General features: G+C 39.2%; 1 protein-coding gene across 1 annotated transcript in view; it reads right to left on the bottom strand.

The window, feature by feature from the left end:
• HYDIN (HYDIN axonemal central pair apparatus protein) overlaps positions 1-22,970 on the bottom strand; it is a 511,177-nt gene that overhangs the window by 449,197 nt on the left and 39,010 nt on the right. The window contains exon 3 of the mRNA XM_077132967.1: positions 1,234-1,286. The gene's annotated coding sequence lies outside the window, so the exon portion shown is untranslated. The remainder of the gene's footprint in view (positions 1-1,233; positions 1,287-22,970) is intronic.

Raw genomic sequence — 22,970 nt, 5'->3', positions numbered from 1 at the left:
ATAATATTATCAGGTCAGTTACAGTAGTAGCAGACAAGTAGCAACTTGTTTACAGTCTTTTCCTTTCTTCCCTCCTCATGCTCTAATTCCAGGGAGGCCATAAAACACTTATCCAGCTGAAGACACAGGTGTAAAGGCCACAATGAATTCAAGCAGAAGGCAATAGGAAAGAGAGAAGATGATCATGCTTCCATTCTCCAATTGTAGGTTTCCTGCCTACAGCAGGTCCAAGCTAAAAGAAAAGAGGAACCACAACTCTAAGTTCAAACTTTTGATTATCATTTAGGATGGAACATTTTAATAATTGTACTGACTGACTATGTTTTGACACCTAAAAGGATCCAAAAAAGTCTTGCCACCTGCTTTAGTTCTCCTAGGGACAGGAGAATAACTAGCACAGAGAGAAAATTTAAAGAGAGAATAGAAGACAAAAATTAAATTGCTTAACAGTTACATAAAAATATGAGATAGACCATATAGGCAGAAACATGTTGTTGAAGTGTATAGAAGAGTAGAAGATGTTTAGTGTTAGAGAGGACAATAGATTATCTAAAGTCATATGGCCCCTCAGCCTCAGACCAATCTCTCATTCCCTGCTTCCAGCTTTATTTTCCCCCCTTTAACACCCTTTCCCTGCACATGCATCACATCCTCAGAGCTCTTGCCTGGGGCTAATGAGAGCTGCATCAGTGGCCAGGGCCACTATTCCTCTGGTTCCTATCAGTTATATAATCCTGGAAGCCTAGTTTGTTCCCTGAAAAGTCAGGGAAAACAAAAGCAAAACCAAAACCAAAAAATCTACTCAGCTGGAAATGGACATCCCACTGAAGGCTAATTACAGTATTAAAAAGTAGATCCAAGGGCGGTGTGATGGTGGCTCAGTGGCAGAATTCTTGCCTGCCATGCCAGAGACCTGGGTTCGATTCCTGGTGCCTGCCCATGCAAAAAAAAAAAGTAGATCCAAAAGGGAAATCATTTTTTGTGTGTGAACTTACATTCCCCCTCAAGTAAAAAGACTAATGGAAAGGATGACAATTTCTCCATTCTTTATCAGAGCTGCCTGATCCCTCAGGAACCTCAGATTTGGACTGGGGAGGAAAGATAAGCCCAGGACCTCTTCTCTCTAAGGCACATAATTGAGCCAATGGGCAGCACACTACTACAAGACCAAGTTTTGTTCAGACCTCAGAGTGGTTCAAGTTTTCAGCTACCCTGAGAGTCCCAATTGCCTACCTCAATAATCCTGGTCCATGGGATCCAAGCAGAGGAGGATCCTGAGCAAGAACCTGGGAGGAAAATACCCAGAAATCATAACCCATCATTGCAAAGAGTCTTAGAGATCAATATGTACAAAATTTTTAGAACACAACAGTTACTCAATACATGAGCAATGGCTTTAATTATTCTGAGCTGACTCTGGCTCTGCCACTTATGACCTATGTGGAGTTTGTTACTTAACCTCTCTGGACTGCAGTTCCCACTTCTGAAAAATAAGGGAAACTACTTTATAGGATTGTTGAAGATTAAATAAGATAACATAAACCAAGAGCTTAATAAATGAAAGCTATCATTATTATTAATATTATTACCATCCTTTGGATCAGGCTTCTTTTTTATGTCACCCTTAAATTGTCACTCAACCCATGTTTAAACAACTGATTTTCATTCTTTCATCTTTCAGGTTTTTACTGAGAACCTGCTAAACACTAGACCTTATGTGAAGCACTGGGTATATCAAGATAAATAAAAATAGTCCTTGCCCTCAAAGGGCTCACAGTCTTTTGTGGGAGGGACATGGGTGAGGCTGGGAGTGCTTACTTTTCAAACCTCGCATCAGGCATCAGGCCACTCCATTTACAGACAGCTAAAGTATTTAGAAAGTTATTCTTGAATTAACCCAGAATGTGACTCCCAATAATATATCTAATTCCTTTTTTTTAATGAAAGTTCTTTCTTCAAGTATTGAAAAACCATCCATCATGGCCCCCCAAGTTCTCCATTTTTTTTTCAGAATAAACTGCCTGAGCTGGTTCAACAGTTTCTCATATAGCAGGATTTCTAGTCCCCTTATATCCTAGTGACGTTTCACTAGACAAACTCCAGTTTGCCAATGCCCTCCTTAATCATTACTCAGAAAGAAACACAGTTCACTTCAGTGTTCTAAGTCACGTATAGAGTGGAGTTATTGTAAGAAAAAATGTTGAGTTGTCACATTCTGTTTTATGGAAATGTTTTTAATAATCAGCTTTATTTTGAGAGTAGCCACCATGATAATTTTCTATTGATTCTTCTGTGTCATAAATAGCAGACTTTAGAAGACTGAAGAGGTACCAAATATTGAGACTAACTCCGCTTTCCACACACACACATGCCCCAACTTTCAACTGTTCTATTTTGTCTTTGGGCTTTTTGTTGAAGGTTAGAGAAATCCACTCAAACTAGCTTAGACCAATAGGAGATTTTGTTGATGATTTCTATGAAATCTCAGAACCTGAGGGCAGCTGGCTTCCTGAAGATTAGGCCAGAACTAGAAAGCTAAACAGAACCAAAGCACAGCTTATCTCTGTCTGTCTATCTCGGGCCCCAAATATCCCTTCATTTCTGCTTCTCTCTACCTCTACTTCATTTTTCTCCCTCACCTCAGACCTACCTTTCTCTACTTCTCTACCCAAATCTTACAAAATAGTCATCCCAGTTCCCCACATATTTCCTCAGTTCCTGAATATCTCTAAGTCTCTAAGTGTAGTGAGTTGAATGGTGGCTCCAGAAAAGATTATATCCATGCCCTAACACCTGGATCCTGTGACTATTAACTTCATTTGGAAAGAGTCTTTGCAAATGTAATTAAACTAAAGATCTTGAGATGAGATCATCCTGAATTACATGAGCCAATGACAAATATTCTTATAAGAGAGGACAGAATAAGACACAGACACATGAAGAGGAGGGGGCCATGGGACATAGGGACAGAGATTGGAGTGATGCAGCCAAGGAATGCCAAGGGCTACCAAAAGCTGGAAGACGCAAGGAAGGGTTCTCCCCAGAGTCTCCAGAAAGAGTAAAGCCCTGCTGACACTAATTCAGAACTTCTGGCCTCCAGAACTGTATGAGAATAAATTTATGCTGTTTTTAGCCACCAGTCTTTGGTAATTTGTTGCAGCAGCCATAGGAAATGAATACACTGTCTTAATTCCAACTTCTTGTGAGAGCAAGTCTGATTGACTTAGGCTAGCTCAAGTACACATCTCTCCCACTCCCCCACTGCTGTCTAAACAATTTCAGCTGGTGAGATAAGTCTCTGAGGATAAATATGGCTGCTAGGGTGCACTTTAGCCACCAGTCTTTGGTAATTTGTTGCAGCAGCCATAGGAAATGAATACACTGTCTTAATTCCAACTTCTTGTGAGAGCAAGTCTGATTGACTTAGGCTAGCTCAAGTACACATCTCTCCCACTCCCCCACTGCTGTCTAAACAATTTCAGCTGGTGAGATAAGTCTCTGAGGATAAATATGGCTGCTAGGGTGCACTCTATGGTTGTTGTCCAGAAAGTGGAGATGGGCTGGACAAGATACCACAAAAGCTGTCTACTACATGGGAATTCTCCAATCAACCATGTTCAAAACTTCTTTCATTTTCCAAACCTCTTCACTCCATCTCTACAGCCAATCTATTCCAAGTTTGAAATAGATACAACACTTTTAGGCCAGTTCTCCCTACCTTCAATCTTCATTTCTAAATATTTTTCCAAAATATCACTTCAGTTCCTGGGTATCTCTAAGTCATTCTAAGATCAAGTACCTCGTCTACTGCCACTGTTTCCAAACTGTGCACTAAGGCAGTCCCAAGTGTCACTAAAATGAACTCACAGGATGCCACAGGATATTTTAAATGTTTGAGGGAATCACAGCAACAGCTGTCAAACACTGTGAAAACTACTAACTTGAGATAATTCACACTTTCAATATTAGATTATTATAGCCCTTTCAATGATGTGAAATATTTTCAAAGCTAGGTTTCTAGCAATTGCTGTGATGAAAAATAAGTATCCCGTGAAAATCAATGTAGAACAGGAAATAAGGATGGTGATGTCTGATCTGATTCCAACGCTTGAAAAGGCATCCAGTGCCCAACAGGTGCCTAGTTATTAGGACATAAATACCTATTAAACTACTGGATCTGATTACTTAATAAATGGTAACATTAGTTTTTTCTTTTGACCAGGGATGGAGTGAAACAATTATAAGACACTAAAAATGCTGCTCATCTTTCACCCTTATTTCACTCAGAGTAGGAAACGGAACTGACTCCCATTTTTAAAATGATACATGCATAAACCATTATTAATGGCCCCTAGGGAAGGACTAGATGGACTTTTTTGAATAGAATGACTTTTTGAGATCATTTGCCCTGTTGCTTAGAAAATATAAGTTTTCTTTGCTTCTTGATGGGACATTGTCTAATATTGTCAAATCAATTTTAAAAAAGCATGCACTGACCACTTATTGGCATAGAGCAAAAATATGAGACCCAGAAAATCAACTGGAGGCCTAGTTCTACCATCTATTAATTATATGTCCTGAGAATAGCTACTTACCTCTCTGAACCTACTTCTTCAGCTATTAAAGGGTTTGATTCATTAATTTGCTCATCTGTTCATTTAAAAATGTATTTATGAGCCTACTATGTGCCCTGGCACTGTTCTAAATCCCAAAGCAGTATTTCTCAACATTTTTTTCATTATCACCCCCTAAGGAGCCTTTCTAGACACTTTTTCTTCCCTAATTGGCAACCCCCCTTATGAAATTTGAAAATTCCATATATACCACATATCTATTATGTACTGTATGCATACTGGTGCTTTATACTTAAAAATAAGTAATTTTTTATTTACTCCTCAAGAATGAATTTTTGAACTGATCATGGTGATGAATATACAACTATGTGATAAAAAAAGAATGTTCATATTGTATGTTGATTTATTTTATTTATAAAAATTTAAAAAATAAATCATAGGGGTAACAAATGTTAAAATAAATTGGAAAGATGGAAATACTAGTGGTCAGTGAGGGGGAGGGGGAGGGGGTATGGTATGTATGAGTTTTTTCTATTTATTTCTTTTTCTGGAGTGAGAAATGTTCTGAGAAATGATCATGGTGATGAATATACAATTATGTGATGGTATTGTGAGCCATTGATTGCACGCCAAGTATGGAATGTTAAGAATGTTCATGTTTGCATGTTGATTGGTTGTATTAATAAAAATTTTTTTAAAAGAAAAAAAAAAAAGAATGAATTTTTGCCCTTTGGAGACGATATTGCCCCCATTGAGAATACACACCCAAGGAGACAACAGTGGACAAAAGAGGCAATATTTCCATTCTAGAAAAGCTTATATTCTAGGGTAAGAAGTTAGATAGTAAATAAATAAGCAATTAAATTATCCAATAGTGAAAAATGCTTTGAAAATGGTAAGATAGAATGCTATGATAGAGAATGACCAGGGATGAGCCAGAAGCCTTTCTGAATAAGTGACTGAGATAATGGTGAGATCTGAATGGCAAGAAGAAGGCAGCCTTGTAGCTGTCTGGGAGGAAACTTGAAGACTAGGGGGTCACTGGTGGGCACAAACCTGAAATGGGAGAACAGAAAGTCAGACCAAATGGCTCAGGCACAGTAAATGCAGAGTGTAGGTACTGCAATGGAAGGTCATTTCTGAAGTCTGAATAATAGAGCATAGAAAAACATTTTGTAAATAGACTATTAAATGAATGGGAGAGATTTTATGTGCAAAATTTTCAAAGCACTCTTCAATAAGTAGTTACAGGACAGATCCCACAGTTTGTCATGGCCTACCATATAATCTTCTCACATTTTTCCTTCCAGCTGCTCCAGAATATAGGAGGCTAGAGGGCTTAAATATTTTATCACCACAATCGACTTTGTTTCCTTCATTTATTGTGAAAAAATATATACAACAAAGCTATAAATTTCAAAGCACAGCACCACAATTAGTTGTAGAACATATTTCAGAGTTTGACATGGGTTACAATTCCACAATTTTAGGTTTTTACTTCTAGTTGTTGTAAAATACTGGAGACCAAAAGAGATATCAATTAAATGATTCAGCATACATATTCATTTGTTAAATCTTATCTTCTCTGTATAACGCCACCATCACCTTTGATCTTTCCATCCCTCTCTTTAGGGGTGTTTGGGCTACAGCCATTCTAAATTTTTCATATTGGAAGGTCTGTCACTAATATGGGGTAGGGAGATGGAACTATCTGCTGTTTCGGAGAATCTGGGGTAGATTTCAGGACTTATCTGGACCAGGGACCCATCTGGAGGCTGTAGGTTTCTGAAAGGTTACTCTAGTGCATGGAACCCTTGTGGAATCTTATATATTGCCCTAGGTGTTCTTTAGGACTGGCTGGAATGGTCCTGGTTGGGGGTTGGCAGGTTATGATAAGTAGCAAGGTCTACCTGAAGCTTGCGTAACAGCAACCTCCAGAGTAGCCTCTTGACTATTTGAACTGTCTTTGCCACTGATACTTTATTAATTATACTTCTTTTTCCCCTTTTGGTCAGGATGGAATTGTTGATCCCATTGTGCCAGGTCTGGATTCATCCCTGGGAATTATCTCCCACGTAGGGAGACTTTCACCCCTGGATGACATGTCCCACGTAGGGGGGAGGGCAATGATTTCACTTGCAGAGTTGGGCTTAGAGAGACTGAGGCCACATCTAGGCAACAACAGAGGTCCTCCACAAGTAACTTTTAGGCATGCCTTTAGGTAATCTAAGCTTCTCTGCTACCTACATAAGCTTCACAAGGGTAAGCCTCATGATTGAGGGGATGGCCTACTGATTTGGATATCCCTAAAGTTTGACACAGTATCAGGGGATTCCCTGATGGTAAGGTTTAATAGTTCCATATTCTTTCTCCCCTACCTCAGGGGACTTTGCCAATACTTTTTGATTATCTGCTTAATATACTCTAGAATGTTTCCAAGCATTACAATAATCTATACAAGATTAAAGGTCCTCTTTCTTATTCTGTGCTTCCTGTGTTTCAGTTGTTCAAATGAGCTATACAGATAGGTTGAATTAGAATATGCACTACAGAAAATTTCAGTTCCAGATCAAATAAACTTTTTTTCCATTGGTCTCAAAGACTATGTGTGGTTCTAAAATATAGACACTGTCTTCCTTACCCTTATGTTCTCAATTACTTTAACCCCAACCTGTTTGGCTTCATTCTTATCTCTAAATACTAGGTTACATATATAAAACAGCCTCTCAAAATCCAGAAATAATAATCACCACTCCAGACTTAATGTGTCTGCTCTAAGAGCTTACAGTCTAGGCCCCTGCTTTCTTATAAGCATTTTCTAAAGGTGACCAGACCATTAGTCTTTTGGTTCTGGCTTATTTTGTCTCACCAAATGTCCCACGTGTTCATTCGTATCATTGCATGCCTCACGACATTGTTCCTTTTTGTAACAGCCCAACCTTCATTCGTAAGTGTACACCATTGTTCACCAATCTACTTCTCTGTCAGTGCATCCTTCAGCCACCTGCATTCATTGGGCATATAAAGACAGATGCCTTTATAAAGAGAGGAAAGTGTGACACAATCAGTAGGAAACAGACAGGGAGAGAAGACAGCCCTGTGAAGGAGAAAGACATTGAATTCTTCCATGGATTGCCAGCAAGCCACCACCAGAACCCTACAGACTTCAGAGGAAACATAGCCTTGCTGACACCTTGATTTCAGATTTTTAGACTCCAGACCTGTGGGGCAATAAATTGCTGTTGTTTTAAGATACCCAGTTTGTAGTACTTTGTTACAGTATCCCAGCAAACAAAAACATAAGAGAAAATTATTATAGAAGTGTGACAGTTAACTAACAAAACATTATATTATTTTCTTGAATTTTTGGATTTGTCAGCTTTTTTAAAGTAAAAATTTGTTGTGATTTCTTTTCTCATTCTAAAAATTTATAATTTTGTACCTAATTGGTATTTTTAATGAAGGACTTATAAAATTGTATGCTTCAAATTACATAAAATCAGGATCAGACCCTGGATGGGACTTATACTCAAGAGGAGGTGAGACTTGTAAATATTAATGTACAATGACCACAAAATAAGTAACAATGTAATAACCTATAGAAGCATTCAATAAACCCAGGACTGGTTAAGAAGGGCCTGACCATGCTGGCTGGAATCGTTACTAAGGCTTCACAAAGGGGAGTGGAACTTGAATGGCCACTGCAGGACTGGTAATATTTAAATTCACACATTAATATATCTGCTAATTGATTCATCAAATATTCTGCTGAACTCTTGCTTTAGAGCAGACTGTACCAGCCAACTATGGTGCCATAGAAAGTCCAAAACCCCTTCATTGACTTATTTAACATACTCAATAGCTATTCAGTGAGTACTTACTCTATGCCAGACCCTAGGGAAACAACTATGAACAAGCTAGTGCTATAAAGAGCAAAGGAAAATGAGGGGTGAGGCATCTAGAGGAGAATAGAACATGCTTGGAAATGGCTCATTTGGGTTTATCCATTTCTGGATTTCTGAGACAAAATGTAACTTAGATATGTGGGAATAAACATTTGGAGACTGACAGAACTGAAAACTACATAAAGGAAAAAATGGAGGTGAACTATGAGTTTAGAGGGAAGAGGGTACAACAATCTTAGATTCTATTTTCTCCTTCTGTCAAAATAAGGAAGGATTTTTTAAATGCCTGAATGCCATGGAAAAGAAAAAAATCTTTTGATTTGAGTCCATATAAAAATTCTGCTCTGACAGCTATAATATCCTATTGCAGAAATGGAGAGATACATGTAAAAACTAATTTGTTGATTCATTTAACACACATTTCTTAGACTCCTAGGTACTCGAGGCTGTTTCAACTATGTGGAGTAGTAGGGACAAAGACAAGAAAATTTTCCATTGTGGATATTCCAGCTAGACCAAATATGAAGGGGCATAAGTCTCAGTACTAGTGACATGGCCATAGTTCCTGAAAAATTCATCCTTATTTCCATCCCATTTATAGCTGTCGTCATAGAGTAGGTCATGCTCACAATTCCCTTTAGAAATTATGCAGAACAAGTGAAAACAATTCCAGTTTAAAGGTGGGGAAACCAAGGATGAAGGACCTGGCCGAATTCCAACTACGCATTTAGTGAAGGAGCTCAAAATAGAATTTGTAGTTCACGGGTAAAGGATCAGACTCTTACACATTTCCTCATCTCTAAATAATACTGAATGTCCAGGAAGGCCTCGAGGCCACAGAAGCATTCTAACAGTCTGAATAATGGAGGTGTTCATAACTTATTGAACACAGCCCTGTCCTCCATGATGCTGGGCACTATCTGCCTTGCAAGCGGAACCTAATGGGAGCTTCAAGAATCATGGCCTTCGCTCATTAACAGGAAAAAGATAGTAAGGAAAGTCATTAGGGAGCTATCAGAAATTAAGATGAATAAAGCACTCTAGAGAAAAAGATTCATTTCCTGAGTCACTTTCCACAACTGAGTTAAAGGTGAAGTAAAGATAAATCTGCCCTGAGGGCAAGGACAACAGCAAGTGGGGAGTGTCCTCCCTCCTCAAGGTGCCCTCCTGCATGAACACAGGAGCTCTGTGGGCCCTGGTCTCCCTTCAGCCTAGAAGAGGAAGAAGAATCATAATGATTACCTTTGTGTGGTCTGTGGTGTTTTATGGTTTACAAAAGTAATTTTGATAGATTTAAAATCTTACTAGGTACCACAGTACCTTTGGGTTATCATTAATAGTTCATTAATAGGGACATCATTAATTCATTCATTTGTTCATCCAACCAATATTATTAGAGTGCTTCCAAGTCCCAGGCACTGTAAAAGGCACTAGGAATACAAAGATTAATAATATGGGCCCTGTCCCTGGGGGGGCCATGACATAATGGAAAGAGTACTAGACCTTCAGTTCTTCCCTGCTACTTACTAACCAAGACACTACTAACAAGTTACTTCACCTCTCTGAGCATCAGTTCAGAAGTCTATGAAATAGATCTAATAATCCCTGCCTTTCCTATTTCAAAAATTTCATGAGCTCAAGGAAAGTCATGAGTATGAAGGGATTTTGAAAACTACCTCGTTCCCACCTAGTACTCTTGCCCCATGTTGACTCTGAGTGGGGCTTGGTTATCCAGGGACTCATCATCAAGGTATGGTGACTGCCTCATAGAAGGAGTGAGGTTTTTAAGGGGGAGGGGGCCAGGCATTGAGACAGAAACTGAGCCAAGAGTCTTTCATAAACTGACTGGGCTGAGCCCAGGGAAGAAACTTGAAAGCCAAACTTGAAAGCATGCTGTGCTGGTTTGAAATGATGTATGTACTCTAGAAAAACCATGTTTTAATCCTAATCCCATTTTGTAAAGGCAGCCGTTTCTTCTAATCCCTATTCAGTACTGTATGTTTAAGACTGCAATTAGATCATCTCCCTGGGGATGTGATTTAATCAAGAGTGGTTGTTAAGTGGATTAGGTGATGACATGTCTCCACCCATTAGTTTCTGAAGTCCTATAAAAGAGGAAACATTTTGGAGAATGAAGGAGATTCAGAGAGAGCAGAGCAGAATGACATAGCCACGAGAAGCAGAGTTCACCAGCCAGCAACCTGTGGAGATGAAGAAGGCAAAAGCCTCCTGGGGAGCTTCATGAAACAGGAAGCCAGGAGAATAAGTTAGCAGATGATGCCGTGTTCGCCATGTGCCCTTCCAGATGAGAGAGGAACCCTGACTATGTTCACCATGTGCCTTTTCAGATGAGAGAGAAATTCTGAACTTCATCAGCCTTCTTGAATCAAAGTATCTTGCCCTGGATGCCTTAGATTGGACACTTCTATAGACTTGCTTTAATTGGGACATCTTCTTGGCCTTTGAACTATAAACTAGCAACTTATTAAATTCCTCTGTTAAAAGTCATTCCGTTTCTGGTATTTTGCATTCCAGCAGCTAGCAAACTAGAGCACATGCCATTACCCCCGTCTTCCTTTTAGGCCAACCTCCAGGCCCCTGGCCTCATTACAAAAGCAGATGGACACATCTGAGAGGTTAATAGGAGCCAGTGATGACCCTGTTATGATTGAGTCCTTGCTACTGACCTTTGGAGATGGTTATGGCTTTGAAAACAGAAAGCAATGACTTTAAGTGTGGAATAAACAATGTAAAAATCTAAATTTCTGTTAGGATTTAAGAAAAATAAATCTCACCAAGAAAAACAGGGGGAAAAAAGACAAACAAAAATAGGGTAGTAGCAATATTGCTGGTGACTCAAATGTCGGTTACCTGTACTAATAAAGGTAGTCATGGTGTGGATAACACATACAAAAAAGAAGCATTTAAAAATAATTTTAGATATTCCACTAATAAAGGAAAAGTTAGGAGCCTAGTTAAGAAACAGGAGTTACATATACAGGGTGGATAGTGCTATATGTGCACGTGTGTGTATGTGTGCATACTTCCTGAGGGGCGAGATGACGATGAGAACATAAAGCCTATGTTCATGTGGGTAAAGTGGAATTTGTGACATTTTTTCTCCATGTATTCTTCCTATTTCTGCCCAACTGTCTTGGTCTCTCAGTGCCTACACCTTGCCACACAAACCCTTAATAAACAGTCTTTCCTTCTGTTGCTGACAACCCTAACTGCCAGAGTTATCAAAAGTCATGTGAGAGTGAATATTTTATACCATGGACAAATGGGATGCCCAAAGACTGTGAAACCACCAACGGTTTGGTTATAGATGCTACTTTTATTAGATGAGAGGTGGATGTTCCTATCCTGGAATAATCATTCTTATTCCACCCTCAGAAAATAATTTCATTATTTAGGAACTTAGGAAGTAAAACTGTTTCCAAATCAGTCCTGACTATTTCTGTACAGTCTCTGCCTTCTCCCATAACACAGTTTCACTGAACTAACAGCTCAATATTCATAAATATGCATAGATGACATTAATCTTCTCGATTAATTAATCCAACGGGTTATCCAAACTCTTACCTGGGAGCACTCTTGGACACATGGTTCTTGTACTCTCCGCTTGTTTCCCTCACCTCTGTTAGCCTCCCTATCTTCATCTAGCATTGGGCAGGATGTAATAAAAAGGGTCACAGGACTAGACTATTCCTGAATCCCTCAGTAGACTACAAAGAGAATTGCACAAATTCCTCATGCATTTTTAAACTCTAATAATGAGGATTGTGGACTGATATGAACAATTGGCAAATGGAATTTGAAAGTCAATTTATTTTGTTCTTTAAAATTTCGGACAGCCATATTACATAATCAGGTACAATGGAATCATTTCACATCCTGTGACATAAGACAAACCAGTCATCCCATGTAAGAAGGGACTCAATTTACACTTAAATGTCATTCCCAGAGTGTAACAGAAACTATTGGCATTATAAAAGGTTTAGTGAGTTTGTGATCAAAGGACAAAAATGGGTACCTCCATTGCAACCTTGTCAGAGACCCAGGCCTGGGCACCCAGCTATGCCATACCAGGATTCCTGACCATAGAAAGTGTGAGATAGTAAGCTACACATACACACACACACACACACAAAAAGTAGAGATTTTGTTGAATGCCCACACTCAAACTTCTGAGCAAGTGCATTTTTCTCCCTATCCTCTTATCTTTTCTAGCTTGATACAAAAGCTGTACAGCAAGTGGACAGGACCTACTCATCAAATTTTAGGTCACAGATAGCTCTTATTCCAAGCTAAAGCCATGATTGGAGAAATGTATATCTCCTTGAGGTGTGCACATCACACACACACACATACACACAAGCTCACTGACTCTTCTGGAGAGAACATTATTTGCTTTAAGAAAGCACCAGGGTTTTGTGTTTTGCTTTGTTTTTTTAAAAGTAATTCCAATACTCCATTAAATATAGAGCAGGGGAACTAATATTTACCATAATAAATGAGGTCATCTGGAAGCATGCCAGAAAGGCCTTGAATTCCATACTGAGAAGTTTGAACATTATTCTGTTGGTGACAAGGAACCAGTAAAAGATTTCTGAAGCATGGAGCTGATGTTAAAGAAGTGAAATCAGGAAGATCAGTTAGGGAACATAAAAATTGTTTATGAGAAAAATGATACAGAACAGTGTAGATAAGAGAAAGGAAATATATAAAACTACTGAGGCAGAAGCATCTTTGAAATTGATGACTGGTTGAATATGGAGAATGGAGAAGAAAAAGTGGATGCTATTTTTAGCACAAGGGTATACAGATTTGAAGAAGAGAGAAGAGTGGACATGCTCTCTCATTTTAAAAAGTTTACTTATCACAGCTTTTGATATTTGCTAAGCCAAGATGGAAGTTGGGAGGTAAGAGTGTACACTACACACAGAACAAATATGTATTCTTTCTCCACCCACAAATACTTCATTACATATTAGACCACATCACTGATTCACTAACAATTACATCACCACCCCATTATCTATCCAAATGAGGATAAATAGGAGGGGGGAAACTCATTGGCTACCCTTAAAAGCAGAATTTCTGGTATTCATGTGGCAACAGTGAGAAGGTGCATATGTGGATAAAACAGTAATATGGTAACACAAATGGAAGCTGGGCTGAGGAGAGCATGTTTTTTCCAATAGTGTGTTGGGATTGCAAACACACTACGTGTTCATACCCCAAATCTCTATGCTTTGGGATGTCATCCAGCAAACATCTACTCAGCACCTTGACCTGCTGGGTACTTTTAGATGCTATGGACACCAGGATGAATATGCTGAAGCTCTTGCTCATAAGGAGTTCACAGTCCACTCTAAAGAGAGGATGACAAATAATTGTAGCACATTGTTAGCACAAGAATATCATGTTAAAAAAAAGAAAGTGTTTGGGTGTTAGTCAGGGTTCTCTAGAGAAACAGAACCAACAGGAGATATCTGTAAATATGAGATTTATAAAGGTGTCTCATGCAACCATGTGATGAAGAATTCCAAATCCATAGGGCAGGCTGTGAAGCAGGCAGCCCCGATGAGGGTCTGAATGAATTCCACAGGAGAGGCTTACTGGCTGAAGAAGCAGTGAGTGAATCTGTCTTCTTCCTTAAAAGCCTTCATCTGATTGGATTATCTCATTGTGGGAGGCACGCCTTTGTTGATTGCAGATGTAATCAGCCACCACTGCAGATCAACTGACTGATGACTTAATACACTAGCCTTCCTTGCAGCAATGGTCAGGCCAGTGTCTGCCTGACCAGACAACTGGGCTTTATCACTTGGCCAAAATGACACCAGAACTTAACCATCACATGCACCAACGAAGGAATAATGCACTCTACCTAAAGAGACAGTCAGGGAGGGTAATGCTTAGGAAAAAGCATTTGAACCGGGCCTTCCCAGGTGAAGTTAGGAAGGGGTATTCTAAGTAGAAAATACAATATTTACAATGACATAGTGATTTTAAAAAACATGGCATGTTTGGGAAAGTGGAACCAGAACATCAGGTAGGGAATCACTAGCTGGGAGCTTGAAGAAAAGTAAAATAAGGAAGGAAAAGATTGGGGTGAGAGAGATAAGGTAGGAGGCTATTGTAATTATCCAGTCATGGTGATGTATCTAATTGTGGCATCTCATTAAGGAGAAATTGGGTTCCCAGTCTTTAAGAAACTCTACCATTTCCTCGTTTCACGAGGACCAACAAAAAGTGACCTCACTCTCCTACCTCTTCATTATTCTATTAACACATTCAAGCAAAAGAACCTCGAGTCCTCAAAGTCCTCTGCTCTTGGCAATTCAGGAAGACCTGGCATCTGTCCCTTGAGCAGCCAGCAGCCAGTGATTGGAGTGTCCATGCCTCCTCTCCTTAGAGGAGTTTCATAGTTCACTGGGGAATGTCATGCACATACCCACCATCTGCAACATAACTCTGTCTTTCTTTCCCTAATAAAACAGTCCTCTTAACTCTGGCTGTAAGAGGAAGGCCATGCCCACAGCCTTCCTAGGAACACTTCAGCATAGTTTCTGACCTTGGATCTGAGAAGCTGCAGAGATTTCTAATTAATCATCTCATTTTTCCAGGAAGAAAGGCAGAATGAACATGGAAAGGATGGAGACATGCAGGCTTCCTCTGTCCTTGAAAAGGGGGTGAAAATAACCTATGGTATTTGATCATACGAAATTTCAGAGATTTGGTCTCAAATATTCATTGTTTTGTCAAGGAAGACAGCTCAATAAACTCAACTTCTGTGACCAGGAATGGTGGTTCCTGTGAGGACTTTGGCACAATGGTTTTACTGTTCCTATTGGTGCTCAGGAATGGCATGTGGTGTGATGCAGAAGGGCACAGACTCTGTAGCCACACAGACTTGGATGAATCCTGGCTCTATCACACATTAGTTGTATGACCTTAGGAAACTTTAACACTCCATATCTGTTTCCCCATTTATAAAAAGGGGCATACTCTCTCCCTCTCTCTCTAAGCCCAATTCTTCAAGTAAAATCTTTACCCTTCCCCTCACATGGGACATGGCATCCAGGGGCATGAGTTTCCCTGGCAACATGGGACATGACTCCCAGGGATGAGCCTGGCCCTGGTACCGTGGGATTGACAAGGCTCTCCTGACCAAAAGCAGGGAAAGATATGTAACAAAATAAGATATCAGTGGCTAAGAGAGTTCAAACGGAGTTGAGAGGCTATGCTGGAGGCTGCTCTTATATAAGCTTAAACTAGATAGTGTTAATTGCCATGGTTGGGAAAATCCCAAACAATATCATTCCTGTTAACCCTAAAGAACACCCAGGACTCTATCTGAGATCCTACAAAAGTTGCACGCACTAAGTTTACTTTTCAGAAACGTAAAACCTTCAGAAGGTCCCTATGGCAGATAAGTCTTGAAATCCAGAGTTGCTAGTTTTTCCAAGAATATCAATCAGTTCCATTCCCTTATCTCATATTGTTGACACCCATTTTCAATATGAAAAGTTGAGAATATTGGCCAATATTCTCCCTATCCCCACCCCCATGTTCACCCAATCCATCACTTATATAAGATGTTTTAAAAGGACATACCACAGAAGACTTTCAGGAAGATGGTGGAGCAGAGTAGATTGATTTCTCTCCTGCTCCATGGAACAAGATAGGGGACAGGGAAAAAATGACCTCCTGGGGTGTGAGTTATCAAACAGGGTCTCTAGGGAGTTTTGGAGAGGAGAGAGATGGAGGATTAGGACAGGAAGAGCTGGGTAGATGGGTTGACTGTGATCTCCATCAGGGGTGGGCTGCAGCATGAGGGAAGGTTCAATTGGAAGGAAATGATCATCCCTCCTCTCCAGCCTGACTCAGCTTCTGGCGGGGGAGACTTCCCTGCGTGGATCCATAGTTGGCAGTACACATGGGGAGCCTGGAGATGTACCAGATAATTCACCATGGAAGCAATCGCCTGGCTGGGTGCCAAGAATAGCCTGCCTACAGGTATGGTCTATGCTTGGCCTGCCAGGTGCCCTGCAGTGAGGATTGGCTGATCCCCAGAGTGCTGGTCGACTCCCCAGTCCTGCCAGCGGGAACCAGTGGTCTGGCCACCTGTGGCCAGGAGCAGTCCCCCTGCAACGTGTCCCATTTTCAGCCAGAGTGGGTGGGAGGGACGGCCTAACGGAGAAGAAGCCTCGGGTGCACATGCAAGAAGTGTTAAGTACAGGCCAGGTGCTGTAGTCACGGAGTGGGGAGTCTGAGGGGAGGGAGGGTGCCTCAGGATCACCCCTTGCTGGGGAGAAGGGGTAAGCGCAGGCAAGATAACACCTATCCGCCTAAGTTTTTATTTTTATTCTATTTTCTTTCCTAATATTCCTTTTTCTTTTTTTCCTCTTTTTTAAATATAGTTTTTTTATATTTTTATTCATATTATAATTGCTTTTCATTATTTTTGTTTTTATATATTGTATATTTTATTGTTTCTTCATTTTTAGTTATTTTATATATTATTTTTATTATTCTATTTTATTTCACTTATTTTTATTATTTTTTTCTTAAATTTTTTCCCCTTGGTGGGCAACAGTCTGGGCTCACTTCCAATATAACTTGGGGTGTCTTCTTCTGACTCTGGGGCCTACTACTGTTAAGGTGTGTTTTGTTGTTTCATATTTTTACTATATTCTTACTTTATTTTATTATTTTATTTTTTTCACTTTTTGGGGGGTGCATGGGCCTGGAGTAAAGGTTGGGTATCCAGCCTTTGGTGGGTGGCCAGTCTACCACTGAAGTACCCACATATCCCAGCATAGCATCTAATAAACCCTCATGTATTTCCCACATGAGATCTGGATCTTGATTTGGTAGGGAATAACTGACAAGCCAAGTACAAAGGAAACCTTCAATGCAAAACCAAGTAAATACAAAGCTTTAGATGAGTGAAGGAAACCAACTTACAAAATGACCATAGTAAGATAAACAAATGCCCCAAACACAACAGAAAATCACAAGCAGAAATGGCCCAGCTAAGTGACCAAATCAAAATTCCAGAGGGAACACAGAATATGAAACTACATAAAGATATTTATAAAGAAACAAAGGATATCAGGAAGATACTAGAAGGGCATAAAGAAGAATTCAGAAGATTAAATAGAAGTATGGCAGATCTCACAGAAATTAAAGATAGAGTAAAACAAATTAGAAATACACTGGAGTCACACAATAGCAGATTCAGAAAAGCAAAAGGAAGAATAAATGAGCTAGATGACAGAACAATTGAACTAGAGTGCACAAAAGGACAAATGGGAAGAAAGATGGAAACAATGGGCTCAGAAATGACAGACAACAAAAGGTGCACAAATATAAGAATCATTGGTGTCTCAGAAAAAGAGAAGAGTAAAGGGCTGGGAAAGTTCGTTGAAGAGAGAATCGACGAAAACTACCCAATCCTTATAAAAGACATAAACATGCAAATCAAATAGGCCCAATGAACTCCAAATACAATAAATCCAAACAGGTCTACTCCAAGACACATACTAATCAAACTGTCAAATGGTGACAAGAAGCAGAAATAAAGATAGAGAGAACCAGTCAACAAGAGACCTGCCTTACAAAAAATACTAAAGTCCTATCAGCTTAAAAAAATAAAAAGACAGGAGAGGGAGATCTGGAGGAGAGCACAGAATTAAAGAATATGATTAATGATAACTTAAAGGATAAAAAGAGAGACAAGGAAAATAATACATAGATCTGACAAATAAAAACTAAAGGATAAGATGGTAGATTCAAAACTGCTTTTACAGTAATTACTTTGAATGTCAATGGACTAAATTCACTAAGTAAAAGATACAGACTGGCAGAATGGATTGAAAAACATAACCCAACTACATTTACATGAGACATATTTTAGACTCAAGGACATAATGAGATTGAAAGTGAAGGGATGGGAAAAGATGTTCTATGCAAGCTGTCACCAAGAGAAAGCAGGAGTACCTATAATAATATTAAACAAAATAGACTTTAAATGTAAAGATGTTATAAAGGCAAAGAAGGACACTACATGTTAATAAAAGGGACAATTCACCAAGAGGAAATAACAATCATAAATGTATACGTTCCCAATCAAGGAGCTCCAAACTACATTAGACACATATTGGCAAAATCGAAGGGATCAACAGACATTTCAACAGTAACAGGGGAAGCTTCAATGCACCACTCTGCACTATAGATAGAACAACCAGACAGAGGCTCAACAAGGAAATAGAGAACTTAAACAATAGAAAAAATTAATTAGACCTAATGAACATATATTAATCATTACACCCCAAAATACCAGGATATACTTTGTTCTCTAGTGCACATGGGATGTTGCCCAGGATGGATCATATGTTGGGACACAAACTGAGTCTTTATATATTTAATAAGTGAAATTACCCAAAGCACTTTCTCTGATCACAATGAAATAAAGCTGGAAATTAATAAATACCAAATAACCAGAACTTTCACAAATATATGGAGATTAAACAACACACTCTTAAATAATCAATGGCTCAAGGAAGAAATTGCTAGAGAAGTTGGTAAATATCTGGAGATGAATGATAATACCACATATCAAAACTTATGAGACGCAGCAAAGGCAGAACTGAGATATTGCACTAAATGCCTATATTAAAAAACAAGAATGAGCAAAACTTGGGATTTAACTTGGAGAATTTAGAGAATGAACAGCAAAGTAACCCCAAAGCAAATAAAAGAAGAGAAATAATGATGATTAAAGCAGAAATAGACAAATTGGAGGACAATAAAACAACAGAAAGAATAAACAAAACCAAAAGCTAGTTTTTTAAAAAAAGTCAATAAAATTGATGGAGCCCCTAGCCAGACTAACAAAGAAAGAGAGAGGATGCAGACAAACAAAATTACAAATGAGTGGAGGGTAAGGGAGGGCGTTACCACAGATCATGAAGAAATTTTTTAAATCATAAGAGAATATTATGGACAATTATATGCCAACAAACTAGACAACTTAAATGAAATGGGAAAATTACCAGAAACACATGAATTACCTAGACTGACTCAAGAAGAAATAGAAGAGCTCAACCAACAAACCAACTACAAGTAAAAGGATTTAATCAGTCATAAAAATCTTCCAAATGAGACAAGAATGTCCATTGTCAACACTATTATTCAACATTGTACTAGAAGTCCTAGCTGGAATTATTAGACAGGAGAAAGAAATAAAAGTATACAAATAGGAAATGTAGAAGTAAAACTTTCATTACTTGCAGATGACATGATCTCATACTTAGAAAACCCTGAGAAATCTATGGCAATGCTAATTGAGCTAAAAAACAAATTCAGCAAAGTGTCAGGATACAAGATTAATGTACAAACATCAGTTAATGTTTTTATACCCAAGCAATGACCTATCTGTGGAGACAATTAAGGAAAAAGTTTCATTCAAAATAGTGACTGGAAGAATCAAGTATCTAGGAATAAGCCTAACCAACAATGCCAAGGATTATACAGAAAAAGGCCCACTCTCTGCCTTTGGGGAAAACTCACCCTCTCCACGGCCTTGGGTGGGTCCATTCTCCTGGCCTGAGGCTTCTTGATTTCAGACCTCAGCCTCCATGGTTTTGCCTCTGAAGTTATTTTTCCTCCAAGTCCCTTCTTGGTCCCTCTCAGTCCTGACTGGCAGTGGTTCTCTTTATAAAGATTACGCAACACTCTCGTTGTCTTTCTATGTAGTAACCTTGCATCATGCCCGTCAGACATAAGGAGTTTCCACAAATCCTTCCTTGATAACTCCATGTCCAATCCTGGCTTTTTCTGAAATGGCAGGCTGGTTCCACATTTGGTTAAATCCTCATGTGAGGCACTATCCTCTGGGGTCTCCCTTCCTGGAAGCCCAGAATTTTCCAGGATATCAATTTCTGGTTTCTTTGTACTCAAGAGTTCAGTTTTCAGCTTATCTCTCTTCTGTCATGTTTCACTATAAGCTGTGAGGAGAAACCAGGCTGCACTTTCGACATTTAATTTGGAGATCTCTTCTGCTAAATATCTAAGTTCATGGCTTTTAAAATCTGCCTTCCAGCCAAAGCCATTCGTCAATTTTGCCAGATTATCTGCCATTTTAAAACAAGGATCGCCTTCCTTCCAGTTTGCAATAACACATGCCTCATTTCTGTCTAAGGCCTCATCAGAGGTATCTTTAGAGTCCACATTTCTAACAACAGTCTCTTCAAAGCATTCTAGGCCTTCTCTATCAAGCTCCTCCAGAATCTTCCCCTTATCCATTTAAAAAGCCGTTCCAACATGTTTGGTATTTGTAAACTGTAGCAGCAGCACTCAACTCTCCGGTACCAAAATCTGTTCTAGTTTGCTAGCTGCCAGAATGCAATATATCAGAAACAGAATGGCTTTAAAAAGGGAATTTAATAAGTTGCTAGTTTACAGTCCTAAGGCTGAGAAAATGTCCCAATTAAACAAGTCTATAGAAATGTCCAATCACAGGTATCCAGGGAAAGATACCTTGATTCAAGAAGGCCGATGAAGTTAGGATTTCTCTCTAGAGTGAGAAGCCACACGGTGAACGCAGTCACAGTTTCTCTCTTGGCTGGAAGGGCTCATGGCAAGCAAGGCGTCATCTGCTAGCTTTCTCTCCTGGCTTCCTGTTTAATGAAGCTCCCTGGGAGGCATTTTCCTTCTTCAGCTCCAAAGGTTGCTGGCTTGTGGGCTCTCTGCTTCTCGTGGTTATGTCGTTCTTCTCTGCTCTCTCTGAATTTCACTCATTCTCCAAAATGTTCTCTCTTTTATAGGACTCCAGAAACTCATCAAGACCCACCGAAATGGGTGGAGACATGTCACCTAATCCAATTTAACAACCACTCTTGACTAAATCACATCATCCAGGGAGATGATCTGACTACAGTTTCAAACATACAGTACTGAATAGGGATTATTCTGCCTTTACGAAAGGGATTTTGATTAAAACATGGCTTTTTTAGTGAACATACATCCTTTCAAACCAGCACATGCCTTTTAGTCATTTGTATTTCCTCTTCTGAGAGTGTCTGTTCGTGTCTTTTGCCCATTTTTTTTATTGGGTTATTTGCCCTTTTGTTGTTGAGTTGAACAATCTCTTTATATATTCTGAATACTAGACCCTTATTTGATATGTCATTTCCAAATATTGTCTCATTGTGTAGGCTGCGATAAGGGGTAGTTTTGATTCAATAGTTGGTGATGTTATGTTTGCCAGTTATTTGTCATTATGGAGAAATGAAAATTGTCTAAATTTGAGAGTGATGCTGATTGTACAGCCAATGAAGATACTGTAAGACATGTATTGTTTATTTTGGACATTATCCATGATGCATAATAGATGGTGGGAGAAGAAAGATAAAATGACTGAGAAGTACAATGGCAAATGGTGACACATTTATTTGACAGACTTTGGTGCTGCTACAAAAAAGAGGGATGTCAAGGGGTATACAATGAACTGAATAAACCTTGGGGACAATGGACTGTGCAGAACGGGCCAGAAACAAAAGAACAAATATGCTAAGGTCTCTTACAGAAATTATTTATTTAAAAAATGAAAGCCTGGATCATGGGCCCTTATAGCAGCCACATTTGATCTGAAGTTGCGGATGTATTTCTGGATTCTAAGACACTGAGCTGTATGTGTATCAGCTGGCATTTTCCTGGAACTTTGAGTAGCTCTGTGACACCTGGGTCCCAGAAATGGAGTGCTGCAGGGCTGAAAGTTAGCCTAGCTATATACAATAACAGTTGAAGTAACCAAGAAAGAGATCAGGCCTCAATTAGAGTTTAAAATTAAGCCAATCTGGCTGGGTCTAAAGTAAATTAGAATGCATGGTAAAATATGATAGGGTATGTACTTTAGACCTTTAGCTACTGAATGAGATCAAAGGCAGAGAGGTTTATTACATCTAGAGCCCAAATTTTCTGTAACATAGTTTGAATCAGCCTCTCTTGATAGCCCACTTAGCCCAGACTCCTGGAATCCAGAACAGGAATCAGGCCTTGTAATTCTCTATGGCTTGGTGTACTGGCAGGATACATCTCAACTATGGTGGGCCGATAATTAAAAAGTATTGGTAGACGACCTCTCACCTTTCTCACCTCTGTCTTTGTAAGAGTGCGCACATGTCGTCTTATACATGTTCTCAATAAATTTTCTGCCTGCTTATCTAAAAAAAAAAAGTATCGGTAGAGTCCCTTGAGAATCTGAAGAGGAAAAAAAATTATATATATGTGTGTGTGTGTGTGTGTGTGTGTGTGTGTGTGTATGCATACATATATAGTCTATATATATATGGAACTATTAAACTCTTCCATCTGGGAAACCCAAGTACCCTCACAACTATTGGGGACTCCCAAGAAAATAGGCCAAGTCCTGGATTTTCAGTCTTGCTCTTATGAATCATTTCTGTAGAGGAGA

The sequence above is a fragment of the Tamandua tetradactyla genome, chromosome 16, assembly GCF_023851605.1.
Source record: "Tamandua tetradactyla isolate mTamTet1 chromosome 16, mTamTet1.pri, whole genome shotgun sequence".
Taxonomy (NCBI): Eukaryota; Metazoa; Chordata; class Mammalia; order Pilosa; family Myrmecophagidae; genus Tamandua; species Tamandua tetradactyla.
This window is presented reverse-complemented; position numbering and strand designations above follow the sequence as displayed.